Consider the following 14,393-nt stretch of genomic DNA (forward strand, 5'->3'; position numbering starts at 1 on the left):
AAATGTAGTCTATTTTGACGGAAAAGTTTAAATAATTTGACGTGGAATGTTTCTTGTAGCCCGAGTTACAGTCTCATTTTCCATCCAAATGTTCCAGTGTTTAGCTGTGAGTCAGGTGCTGCCAAGAGACTCTCAAAGGCGCCTTTGAGGCAACACTTTGTGCCACGCTAACCGTTAGTAGTACAACACTGACATCTCATGGATGACCAGAGGATGTGCATCCATAAATATCCCCATACAGACATGCCACATAATGACATACACATACATATAATTCAGGCTCTATTGTCTCTGTCTAAACAGAACAGAGGGGGGAAGAGCTATTAAAGCTACTAACTCACTGAGGGTGACTTTTGTGCTTCAGTTATTATAGCAACATACTTTATATGAAAAATAGTAAGAATAATTTAATTTACAAACTTTAATAGTACCAAACTGGACTTGCCTGGTTCACAGAATGTGTCTTTTTTTAATACATATGAATGCCTCTCCAAATCTGCTTTAAACGGTCTCTCGTGTGTTTATGGGCAGTTTACAGTTATTTGCTTTATTGTGGGTTATAATATTCATCATCATTTGATTAAGCTGTTTTAAAGAAGTGTTGATTAAACTTCATGGCCACATCTCTGTGAGGAACACAATGATTCAGCCCAGGAATCTGACTTATGCCACTCACAGTTCACAAAAACTAAAAGCCTGCTCACTTTGAAGGCTAAGCCTGTGAGCCTGTGTTTACATGATTGTCCTGGCAAAAGGATCCACTTTAATTATATCATTGGATATTACAATAAAAAAATGTAAACAACTAAAAAAATATATTGGGTTTGTTTTTAACATGATACTTGATCATTTTTTATTGATACTAGTAGGTTTATAGAAGTTTTCCTAAGGTTGTCCCCTGTGTTAGTTTTACTGATTTATTTTGAGCCTTTGGCTGTGTGTTAGAATGACTGTTAGTCCAAAACATTTCATCCAATTTTTTTCTGTAAATTTCTTTCAGCCGCATACATAACCACTGAGGTGGCTTACACAGGCAAAACTACAAAAACATCAAAAATTGTGTCATTGTCCAACAAATTACCGACCTAGCTGTATCTTCTTTTTTGAGGTGCACTCCCAGGGATCAAGGATTCTGGAGCTGGAGAGTCTGAGTTTTATCCTTCATTCCTTTTCTATTATATTCACCCCATGACATTTATAAATGACATGAAACCAGAAAATGTCTTTGGGTATAATAATAAACAGGCAAATGGGCCAAAACAGACACCACAACAGAAAGTAACTAACAGAGGCCAAACACATACATATGTACAGCAACTTTACACTAAGGAAAACACTGGAGAAGGCCAGGCAATTAATACAAAAGCTATATTCAAAGAACTGGAATCAGAATACTTAGTGAAACAAACAAAAAACAAAGGTCAGCTAAGCAATAACAGTAAAAACTAAGACCATGAAAACAACTAAAAAAAAAAAGAAGCTCTAATTAATCACAAAATCCAAAATAACCAACCAAGCAAATGCTTAAAAACCTTGAGACCATGACGCTGGGCTGTGTGCCTTTACCTCATTAGTATCACTGCTTTGTTTTTGATTGATTGATTCTTTTTTTTTTTTTGCTTTTTTTTGCTTTTTAAATATCCTTAAAGGATTTTTTAAAAATTGTAAACACATTTTACGTGTTCGTGTTTTTGAGCTACTCACCAAACACCTGAAAAGCTTTTTTTTTCTTTTTTACTGACCACTCTTTACCACCAGGTGGTGCACTGAATCTACTTTTAGATTAATTGTTTGGCGTAGAGCTCTGTTTATAGGATACTTTCAAGTTAATTCTACTTATTTTATGGCTTTATTTATAAATAGAGCCATAAAATCAGGATTTTAAACCTCTTTATCTGGTCGCAGACTCACTTGCTGTGCAATTTGATGCTGGGTGAAATTTGAAGTATTATGAAAATGTGTGTGTTGCCCCACTTTGGTTTATTTATTGGTGTATGTGGAGTATTGTGCATCTAATGATTAAAGGGGGTTTGTGTGAAAAATAAATGGGGACCTTAGGTGATTGAAGAATATTGGTTTTCTATTTTTATCTGTGTAAATAAAGTAAAACTGATTTAAATTTGGCTTAGTGCTTTTGAATAAAATCATTGTTCAAATGTTAACTATTTTGTGTATCTCCTGTTTAGATCATCACGTAAGCTTTAGTCTGATTTGATAAAAACAGAAAATGACGTAAGTGACTAAGTGCGGATACCATATTAAAGATTTATTGTGGCTTCATAAAGCATGGTAGTGGTAAAAACTGTTGCACTGGTGTCCTATAGCAAAACTGTTGTAAATGCCCCCTAACCCCCAAGGGTGAGCCAAGCCTTTAAACTGATGATAGGCGGTGGAGAGAGAAGCTGGGTGGTGCACTTAGCCAGCTGAACACATGACACCTCACTACAGCCTCTGTGAGTTTACTCAGGAATGAGCTAAGTGAAAGTTGAGATGGAGGTTTATGTAATAACATTGTAAAGCCATTTTTTCTAGAAAGCCCTGATTATATTATATATGATTATGTATGATTATAATTTAATTTATGAAGCTGATTTAACATGGATATCCACATCTGTCTCAGTCACATGACAGCTGCAACCACAGGGATCAATTAAAGATTGGTGACATCATCTCAGTGTCTGGGTATGGTTTCTGTCTCAGGGTGCAAATGAAGAGTGAATTCCCACGTCGCCCGTGCCTGTATTTAGTTCATTTGTGGCTCCTTCACCCACTGTAGCTTGAGCTTCCAGTGTTAAACTCCACTGACATTTTTAGTTGAAATAAAGTGTCAGGATTCAATCACTATTGCTGTGACAATGCTTAAGAAGATGAAACGACCCAGTCACTTAGACAAGCTCATTATCCTATTCTTATGCAGATATCTTCATTCAGTAAGGAACTGGTGATTACAGCTGGGGGGGTTTAATAATCACATATTTCTAAATATTTCAACAAATACACAATGTTCAAAAGCGCGACCTAAATAAGCACGACCCAGCAGATTAAGACTAAGACTAAGAGCAGCTCTGTGAGGCTGTGACACAGCTGTCTTTACCCCACAATTTGTGTGCAGTGTGTACTCAAAAATTTAGAGGAAACTGGACAAGTGTGGAAAAAAGGAAGAAATGGCAAGCCTAAAAAGTTGTCAACAGCAGATGAACAGTACCTGAAAGTAGGTTCTTGAGAAATGGGGAAAAAATCAACAAAGACCTGACACAGGACGTGAGAGATGTATCTATCCATTCACTTGATCCATCTACTGTTTGCCAAAGATTCACTGGTAACGGTCTCGATGGAAATGTGGCTGTCACCACACAAAAAATGTACTGATAATCAGTGTCAACAGGGCTTATGGAGCCATGAATCCAAATTTGGTTTTTGCTTCAAATCATCATCAATATGTATGAAGGGCCAGGAGAGAAGTACAACAGTGAGTCCCTATAGTCATCCCTAAAACATGGTCATGAATTGACCTCCCCAGAGCTCACCGTTAATGAAGCAGTGTGGGATCATCTTGACTGAGAACAGAACAAAAGGCAGCAAAAGTCCAAAGAAGAGCTTTGAATGTCCTTCAAGAAATCCAAAGAAAGTTTGACTAAAAGAGTTTAGGCTGGATTAAAGAATAAAGACAGTCATGCCAAATAATCACTTTCAAGCTCATTAGAATTGTACAAACTCTGTTGTACCTCTATTTATGTTTGAACACTGTGATTTTTGCTGAGATACCTGCTAGTTTATGACCTCACAATTAAGGTTTTGGCAACAACAATTTTGGTTTTCCTGGTGTCAGATGCCGCCATACTGGGTATGATTTTAGCTAAAGATGCTAGCTAGCTTATTTAGCTTGGCAGACTAGAAGGCGCTGCAAACATGGCTGCCTGTTAATTAGCACTATCATATGAATAACTAGAATTTCCACCAAGCTACATTTATACAACTTAAAAGTTGTATAAAATCAGCACAGCAAGCCAGTGCTGCTATGTACAGCAGAGACACAGACAACTGCAAAAGCTACAAAAGCCATAGCTAAAGTCCAGACTTTTCTGAACCAGTGCCTACACTACATCCTCTTAATCGAGTTATGAGAAAAATGACAAAACTAGCGACTTCAACCTTTAGCAGCAGATGAGCAACTTCTGATACAAGAATAGATCTTAAAGGTGGAGGTGGAGGTGGGGATGGCTCAAGCAGACTCTGAGAAAGATGTCAAACAACAACACAAAATTGCTGAAACCCACAAAAAAGAAGAAACAGGGAACGGCAGCAAAACTCCTGCCACTGTGACCTTTTGTCGCGTATGTCATAGAACTAAGACTGGAATAGAAGCAGGTGATAAAGCCACCTCATGGTGGGCAGCATTGGTGGGAAGTGGGCCTATTCTCCAGGAGGGACAAAGGGCCTTTCCAGCAAACGAATGCATAAACGTCTTGGACTGTTTGCTAGCACAATTAACTGCATAGCAAGCCATTTTTAATGGATAATTCCACTAAAAAATGCTCCAAATGGTGGGAAAAAAGCACAAACATAACTTAAATGATGCCAAGCACAAAGAAAAACATCATCTGTTGCTCAAAATGGCCACAACAGTAATCATGCATCACGGAAGTTAAAAAAAACACAACCTTGTAATAATTTTTTTAAGCCATTATTGTCGTTTGTGTTGATGCTGAAAAAATCTCAGGTATGTTTAAAATAAGTTACTCTGCGTAGATGCCTACAGCATTTGGACCGTCCTAAGGAAAACTTCTCTTCTGTTTTACTTTTGATCCACTTGGCATTAAATAGATCTAACAGAATCTCATTATCCATTTATAGCACTTTGCTTTGCTCTTTGACATTTGACCTCATATCTCTTTGTGGTTTGCCCACTAGTGTAATGATTTTCTGTGAGCATTCAGTCATGATCTTTGTTTGAGGACCAGTCTATTTTTGCCCTGCAGATCTGTCTTCAGAGGCCAAATCAGGAAGAGGTGATGTCATGATGGCTATCGCTTACAATGCTTCAGCCATATCCAGATGTACCGACCTCCTCCTCTCCTGAGGTATGACCTCAGTACGCGTGTTCACATGGAACATCTGCTTGATGATCTGGTTGGAAAGAATCAGGTTTGATCTGATGCAATACTTAACACACTGGAGAGAAGTGTGTTGTATTACTGGAAATTACTGGATCAAATCAGTTAGGTTTGTGTGTGTCACTGTGTAATAATGTGTGCTGATGTATGATTACCCTCATATTTTTGGTGACTATTTTATCATTAGGAATATATTTTTGTTTCAGAAAATGTGGAAATAACATATTCATCTTTGGTCTCAGCTCTCTCGTCACCATAACAGCATTGCTCTGTTTTTTTAGTAGAGAACCATGGCCGCAGACTTTGAGGTGCTGACTCTCATCACAGCTATTTCACACATAGCTGCGAATCATCCCAGTGCATGCTAAAGGTAACACCTGGCTGATATCAGATTTTTTCTTTCTTTCTGATACATGATCAGATTTTTATAAAAATGTGTAATGTGTAATTACTTATTTACTCATCAGCTGGTTGTGGCATTGCAAGTGTGTGTGTTGCCAGCAGGGAAGTTGCAGGGCTAACACACAGAGACAGGCAAGGTTCAAGGTTCAAGGTTCTTTATTTGTCTTTATTTGTCACAGACAAATGCTGACACAGATGCAGGTTTAACAGAAAGCAAGCACTTTTGTTGAGGCCGTGAAACTGGTCCAAAACAAAGGCAAAAGTCCAAAATATAAACGGGAACTAACAAAAACCTAAACTGGGTATGACACAGATACCAAGGTGGGCATCAGGGGACATGAACTAAACAGATAATGCACAATGGGAACATAACAGATGCTCTGACAGGGGACAGACGGAGACTCAGACAAATATACACAGGCAGGTGTTTAAAGTGGAGACACATGGGAACACAGCTGAACCGGATACGCTTAATGGAACAAGGGGAAGCAAAAAAGAACATGATGCACACAGGACAAGTGACTATCACAATACAACATGAAAAATGCAAAAAATGCAGACAGAGCCTGAGACACACAAACTTCACAAGAACCAAAACCTAGAACAGAATCTTAAACTCATATTATTCACTCATAAACGCTGGGTCACAGACCCAGGACCATGACATCTGGGGCCTTGCACTTAGTGTTTCTTCTTCACTCATTATGTCTCTATACACCTCTCTGCATTTAACCATTAGTTATTATTCATCTCTGGCTCTCTTCCACAGCTTGTCTTTGTCCTGTCTTCCTCCCCTCACCCCCAACTGGTCGATGACCGCCCTTACCTGAGCCCTGTTCTGCTGGCAGGTTTAAAAGGGAGTTTCTCGATGCTGCAGCAAGAGTACTGACAGGGACTAGAAAGAGAGAATACATTTCTCCTATATTGGCTTCATTGGCTCCCTATTAAATCCATAATCAAATTCAAAATCCTGCTCCTCACATACAAGGTTGAATAATCAGGCCCCATCTTATCTTAATGACCTTATAGTACCATATCACCCCATTAGAGCACTTCGCTCTCGGACTGCAGGCTTAGAATGGGAGGCAGAGCCTTCAGTTTTCAGGCCCCTCTTCTGTGGAACCAGCTTCCAGTTTGGATTCGGGAGACAGACACTATCTCTACTTTTAAGATCAGGCTTAAAACTTCACTTTTTGCTAAAGCATATAGTTAGTGCTGGACCAGGTGACCTTGAATCCTTCCTTAGTTACGGTGCAATCGGTAGAGGCTGCTGGGGGATTCCCATGATGCATTTAGTGTTTCTTCTTCAGTGTTTCTCACTCACTATGTGTTTATACACCTTGTAATTTGGTATTATTAATCTCTGCCTCTCTTCCACAGTATGTCTTTGTCCTGTCTTCATCCATTAACTACCAACTGGTCTTGGCAGATGGGCGCCCCTCCCTGAGCCTGGTTCGGCTGGCGGTTTCTTCCTGTTAAATGGAGTTTTTTCCTTCCCACTTCGCCAAAGTGCTTGCTCACATGAGGTCATATGATTTTGGGGATTTTCTCTGTTTTCTTTGTATTATTGTAGGGTCTTTACCTTATACTATAAAACGCCTTGAGTCATCTGTTGTTGTGATTTAGCGCTATATAAATAAAATTGAATTAGACTGTATGTGAATCCATTTCAATCTCAAGCAGAATGCACACCGCGGCAATTTAGCATCTCAAACTTACCTCGACTTTTACATCTTTCCAAATAGAAAGAAAACCTGTACATTTTACCATAAAACATACATGATTAGTGCATAAAGGACCAAACTTCTGAGCACATCAAAGTGCCCAGCCCCAGATAAACTTGTGTCAGCAGCTGGGTGAAGTTCAACATGTCACCACCCAGCACAATGTGCTGCATCTGACAACTGTGCTATCAAGGGTTAACTGTCCCAGCTAACAAGTGACCGTGACAGCTGCTGTCAGACTCTGACACTTCGACTCAATAAACCAGGGCAGACCACCCTCCACACTGAGCCCAGGGAATCTCTTTGTCGTGGGTGAACAAAATTGGATGTGTGTGTGTGTATGTAAGTGTGAATGGTGAGGGTTGGGGGTTGCAGGAACAGTGTCATTTTACACAGTGGGTTTAGATTAGAATTACAGCATTGTCTGATGAAAGGACCAAAGATCAAACCTCTAAAAGACCTCTGAGTGTCAGATGAGGTACGTATCTGCTGAGCATGCTCATCGAAAAACCTCAGGGCATGTTAGAGGACATCTTGACCTTAAAATGAAAAGCTAGTAGGGCTACGGGGAGTGCCACCCTCTGATTGGTGCACCCTCTGTCTCTGTGCAGTGAAGGTAGGAGAGGTAAGCTAAGTGCCCCTGGAGACAGCATTCAAATATTACCACCCTGGACATTATTTCTAGAAGGACTTGCAAAAAAGCTGCACCAGATGAGCCACCCGTTTGAAATGTGAGCTGGCCCGATGCACTGCTGCCATGCCTTACGTTACTGCAAAAAATTTGATGGGGCCTGCCAAGAGCCCTCGGATGGCAAAATGAATTTCATGTGTGAAGGAGTGTCATCTATGCCTGTGTGTCAGTCATCGTTAAGCCTTTTGACCACGCACTAATTCATGGAAGTCTATGGAGCTAATGTTGTAATCAATCCTAACCCATGAATCCACTCTTCCTCCGCCTGGTTAGAGACAGGCAGCTCTCCAAGGTTTCTAAATGGCTCTGTGTGAACCCTGACCTAATACAGCCTACTACTAAGTGGTTTAAATGTTAATGTCCTGTCTACACATTTTAAAGGCAGCATGTTGGCCTTGTAGTTCTTGTCCTGTTTTGGCCCGAGGTAGCAGATGAGTATTTGACTATTTCGAGAGCAAGAGCTCTTCTTTTAGACCCTTGTGATTTCTGCACCGGACAATAGAACTGAGCTTCAAAAGTGACGGGTTGAGAAATTTTATTTAAATAAATGCATGTAGGAAATGAGTCTACATGCAAGGGTAAGGAAGTTAAACCTTGCTATTGTTGCAGTTATGCGCCTAAAGAAATTATGTTTAGTGATCACATCTGATATTTGTCTTTTGTTTGTCTTTGTCAACATGTGGTTTTGCCATTGCATGCGCCCTCTGTTTCTTTATTTTTCCTTTAGTTTATCCCCTTTTTTCTCTTAGGCTTACGTTCACACTGCAGGCGAAAGCGCATCAAATCCGACTTTGTTGACCCTATGCGACCCATATCCGATCATGGTATGACAGTTTGAACAGCACAAATCCGATTTTTTCAAATCCGACCCAGGTCACTTTGGCTACGTTCACACTGCAGGTCTGTCTATGCTGCTTGTGTACAGTTTTGTGAAAAAATTCTTGAGCCACCATTCATGTCTTTACATTTTGCTTCCAATAAGCAAAATTTTAAGAATTTTTTCAGTTGATGCAAGGGTGGCTGTCAAGAAGCCATTCTTATGCAAGGGAAACAAGAAGAAAAGGCTGAGGTATGCCAAGTTACACAGGAATGTGACTGAAAATCAGTGGCAACAGGTCTCATGGAGTGATGAATCCAAATTTGAAAGTTTGCATGCATGTACAGAGGAGGTCAGGAGAGAGTACAACCATGAGTTTCTAAAGCAGGTGTCGGCAACCCTAGGCACGCGTGCCACAGTTGGCATGCAAAGGGTTAACTGATGGCACGACCATAGCTGGACTGGCCATGGTGGATTGGCCAGATGCTGGCCGGTGTGTAAAAATAACTCAGTTGTTTGGTGGTGGCTATGGTGGAGCTTCCACAGATTCAGTAACATTAGCAAGTGGTGGAGGCCAGCAGGTGGATGAGGGAAGGGGAGGCAGGAGGAGCAGAGACCCGAGGCGGCCGCCGGTCCGAGTGTCAGGTGAACTGAACTTCAGGTAAGAAGTTATGACCTGCAGTCTGTCTGGGTCAGATATAAACCAAGTTTAGGTGGAGTTTATTTTCGTTGTGCTGACTTTTTACAGTCAGTTACAATAACTCATACTATGTACTAGCTAGCATGACGGAGTTTCTATACAGCTGGGTGGGTGCTATGATGTTACTGATAGTGAACTTTATTTTATTCATAAGGTTAGTTAGTAGAGTTGCCAACCGTCCATAAAAAAACGGAATGTCCCGCATTCAGAGAAATTATTACCCGTTTCGTGTTGAGCTGAGAGGGGACGCAGTTTGTCCCGGACTTCAGCTAGAATGTAAAAAAAAGGCACAAAGCTGGAGTTATTCTGTTGTTACTCGCACAGCTGCCTCTTCTCCTCTCATTCTCTCCGCTCTCTCTCCTGTTGCTACTTTAATCATGAAACTGATCAATGATCAGATTAGAATTTATTTAATATTAATTTCTAGTATCAGCTGAGGTTTGCTGGAGCCACAGCTGTTAAGCTGCTGGTCATGATATCGGTTTGTATATCTGGTGAGAGGGAAACATTAAGATGAAACCAGGAGATGTCCTTACTGAATCATCAGAGCTGAACAGGTGATGGAGAAACAGGTTTACCTTTTAGGTGACATGAATGAGTTGAAGGGAAGTTATGAACTGTTTCTGAGAGACAAATAACACCAGGATCCTTTTCTAAGTAGCTGACAGCTGGTAACTGTGCAGGGGTGGATCTAGCAAAGTTTTGCCAGGGGGGCCAGGTGGGGCATCAACAACGAAAGGGGGGCACAAAGATATACTTTCTTTTTCTCATTTAAAATGTCTGGCTGTTATTAAATAATTATCTGAAGCTTACAACTAAAGTTTTTATCTGATGTAAAATGTATAGAAATCATGCATATACCAACAAGACAGTGTACATCACGTTTGTTTTCATTCAAAGGCTTTATGGCTTTAATACCTGGTGGGCCGGTCTTTAGTCAAAATGCCCGGGCTGTTTTTTTGTCCCAGTCCAGCCCTGGGCACGACACGCAGTGAATTAATCTGAGAAGGTGCATCAAAAAATAAATGGCCGCGCCAGCGGTGCACATCGCAAATTGGGACTTTCAGGTGTATGGACCAATGTTTTATTTTCTGATCAAACCAGAAATCTTTAATGAGCAGCTGGGTTTGTCTCGCATTAACTGGCTGAGGTAATGCCAGTTAATGGAACATCGAAGCAGCTGGAATCCACAGCTGTGCGTGTTCATGGAGTTTGCATTTTCACCTGCTGGACATCACTACCTGACAAGTTTAACTGTCTTCAGAACATTGCAGAGGCCTTATTGACATATTTGGCTCTACATATCTGTGTGAGCAGATTTTCTCTCACATGAGTCCTCAGGTAGCTGTCTGAATGCTGGATACTCGGAGACCTGTGTCTCTGAGTGGGAGACCAGAGATCACATTAACGTGTGTCTCTGTATTAACAGACATGCCATATTGGCTTAGTTTATTTTTCTTATCATTGTTGTGAGGAGACCATAAATAGCATTTGTATTTTCTGTTGTACAGTCCATTTGCTGTTATGGAGTTCTTGTTATGGATAAAAAGTGTCTTTTTTTGTTTCAAAATAGCTGATAACTATTCGCTGATAGCTGCCAACATCTGCAAACAAATATAATTCTATAAAGTGGTTCTATATAGTGTGTAACTGTTCATATAGAGCGTTATTAAATTTATTGCTAATGCAATCATATGGCACACTGACTTCACTCGCCATCACAAAGGTTGCCGACCCCTGTTCTAAAGGTATCTATAAACCATAATGGAGGCTATGTTGTGGTTTGGGTCTGCATGTCAGCCAGTGGTGTTTTAGGGATCTTATCAACATTATGCAAATATGAACATATAAAAGTACTGTTAGATATTAACCCAACATTCAGTGCCGTCTTAAAACCACCTGGCTGACAATAGTGTCACTTTTCAGCATGAAAGTGATTCCAACCCCACTGTCAGTTAAGCAAAAGCATATCTCGATAGAAAAACACATAATGTCACACTATCAGTCATGGATTGGCCTCCCCGGAGCCTGGACCTGAACATTATTGAAGCATTGCGGGATCATCTTGACAGCAAACAGAACAAAAGGCAGCCAACATCCAAAGAAGAGTTTTGAATGTCCTTTAAGCAGCCTGAAGAACTATTCCTGAAGAAAGCTTGTCTAAAAGAGTTCAGGGTACATTGAAAAATAAAGCTGGCCAAACCAAATATTGACATTTTTAAGTCAGGTTAAAAGTTTTTTCCCCCTTACATACATTGTTATACTGTATTTTCATGTATGTTTGCCATTTTCACAGTAAAATATAAAGAAATAAGCGGTTGCTTGACATTTTTGCACAGTACTGTAGATTTTAATGAGCTAAATCTCATTATCTAAACAATCACATGCAGCACAGTCATTTCACTAGGCGGCAGACCCTTTCTCATAATGCCAACAAGTTTATTTAGGTTAATAAGTAAACCATATGCTATATATCAGCATAACAGACTTGGAGATAAATGACAAAGAAGTACTTCAATGAAAGTTGCTCTTTGCATTTATCTGCCAGCATCCTATTCTTATTCATCCATATTTATATTCTCCATCTAAGGTGTCTGACCTCAAAGGAGCTCACAGTAGGTAAAATTCTCCTTCTCAGAGTCAGTTAGAACAAAAGAAAACCTGACCACGACAATGCAGCGAACATTTACAAACTCTTATCACCTTTGTGCCTCTTGAACACTACCAGTGGAGACTGGCAGGTCCATTATACCACAACAAAAGGTTGGTTTGTTATCCGTGAAGTGGCCACTTCATGTCTCCAAACTGCTGTGAACAGAGATCAAAGTCTGTTTGATGTTTTCAGATGCATTTTAAACACAGCTAAACTGAAGCAAGACCATTCACGTGGTTTTCATGAACATATATATCTCCTCCATGTCTGGTGGTGGATTTAGATTCATGGTGTGTTTATTCGTGCAAATACAGCAGACCTAAGGCTGAATTCACATGCATGACAATCAAGAGAACTGGGAAAGAGCTGACCCCTCTGTTGCTCTTTCCTCGTCTCCATCCGCAGTTGGTGTCCTGCTGTGTGATGGCTCCACAATAGATATCGTCTAATTTAATCCACGCTGAGTCCTTGCCACTACAGAGCCAGTGTAAGAACAGGAAACCGCTCTGTTCAGAATATGCATGAGCACTGTACGCCTCACATAAAAGGAAAAAGCAAAGTGAGTTCCAGCCATTACAGTATCTACTGTCATCATTACAATGATGAGGAACCCTCTGTATAAACATTTGGGTAATTTCCTTGCCACTGATACAATAATAAGCACATAAGCACGGTAAATAAGCAACTGTAATTGATTTTTATTTTTATTGCTCACATAATCTCATTTCCAGCGACTGCATGAGTGAATTTGTATGACCTGAAATGTAATTTGCTTCATGTTAGCCACCGCTCCAGAAATGCAAGTATTTGCATTTTTGCTGTATAAAAAAAGAAGATGGCCGATACTCGTCTGTCAAATAATTAAATTTGCCAGCAAATCTTTTGAGGATCTGTAACATCTTTTTTTTCCCTTACCGTTGCATCCAGTGGTTCCCAAATCTGATTCAGGGGCATGGGGGCTGGAAAGCATGGGCGGGGGCGGGGGGGAATGTGGGTGTTTTTAGATCGCAGTGACAAAGAAGATTATACTCCTATCAGTGTTGAAAAGGCTTTAAAATATTCTAATTTCTGAAATCTATACATTTATTTCAATTTCCAATTTCAATTTTATTTATATAGCCCCAAATCACAACAGAAGTCTCCTCAAGGCTCTTCATATTCATTTATAGACAATATCATTGCAATGGTAAAAAATATAAAGCAAAATATAGGCAGATGTTGCTTAACCCTGTCCTAGCTGGCAGTTTTTTAGCTCTGGAGCACTGGAGTTGTCTATAATAGAGCATAAAACCCGTAAACTTAGAAATGTGTTGTTTACATTGTTCATTTGTTTCTTTTTGTTAAGGTCGCTTGTCGAGGTGGAGATCCATTTGACCACATTAAGCTGTCTGGGAAGCTTGTAACAATGACTAATATTTTATGAGCTGAGCTGTCATGTGTAACAAAGTGGAATTGTTTCCACTTTTTGTTTCCACTCTCAGAGATATTATGAAGCAAGGTACTTTGGTTCAGGGCCCGCTTCTCACCAGAGAGCAGAGCACTAGGAAGCAGCAGTGTAAAAATCTGAAAGCGTGATATGCGAATATAAAACTTAAATTACCTTAATTGGAATATTAGAGGTTAAATTTTGCTCTTCTAATGAGATGAAGCCCCATAGAGTCTGTAAAAACTCAGTAGGCTTTTCTCCCTAATAGGACTATAAATGTATGAGGTCTAATGAATGTGCTGCTGCCCTGTGTGTGCGTGTGTGAGGGGAATCCTCTAGCAAAAAAAACAAATTTTGGGGACCCTTCCTCCTATCCCTTCTCATTATCATCATCACGATCATCATCGCCGTCCCTTCCTCCCTCCCTTACACCCCCCACCTCCGCCCACCCTCCCCGCTCGCACTGTTTTCCCAGATTTATTCACGTGCGGCTCGCTCCCGCCTCGCTCAGACATTCTGTCGCCAGCGCCGTGACGTCACCTGCGCCAGAAGCCTCCTCCGCTCTGAACGTTTCCCTCCGCCTGTCTTCAAGATAATCTAGTCCTCCTCCCTCCTCCTTACTACACTTTTTTAAATATAATGAAAAAAAAAAAACCAATAAAAATCTAAGCCCGTTTTTTGCCAGTGTTAAAGTATATTTAAGTCGTCATTGTATGTTTGAGCAAATTATTACGCTGATAAGCCTGTGGTCACCCTTTGGACACTTTGTGGCGTTTTTCAACTTATATTTCATCTTTTCGAGGATCTCTAATAACATCTATAAGCTCCGACTGTTTAAAAAAGACTGTTTAAAGTTTACTTATCAT

This window comes from Perissodus microlepis, chromosome 6, assembly GCF_051167445.1.
Source record: "Perissodus microlepis isolate ML-2025 ecotype Zambia chromosome 6, ASM5116744v1, whole genome shotgun sequence".
Taxonomy (NCBI): domain Eukaryota; kingdom Metazoa; phylum Chordata; class Actinopteri; order Cichliformes; family Cichlidae; genus Perissodus; species Perissodus microlepis.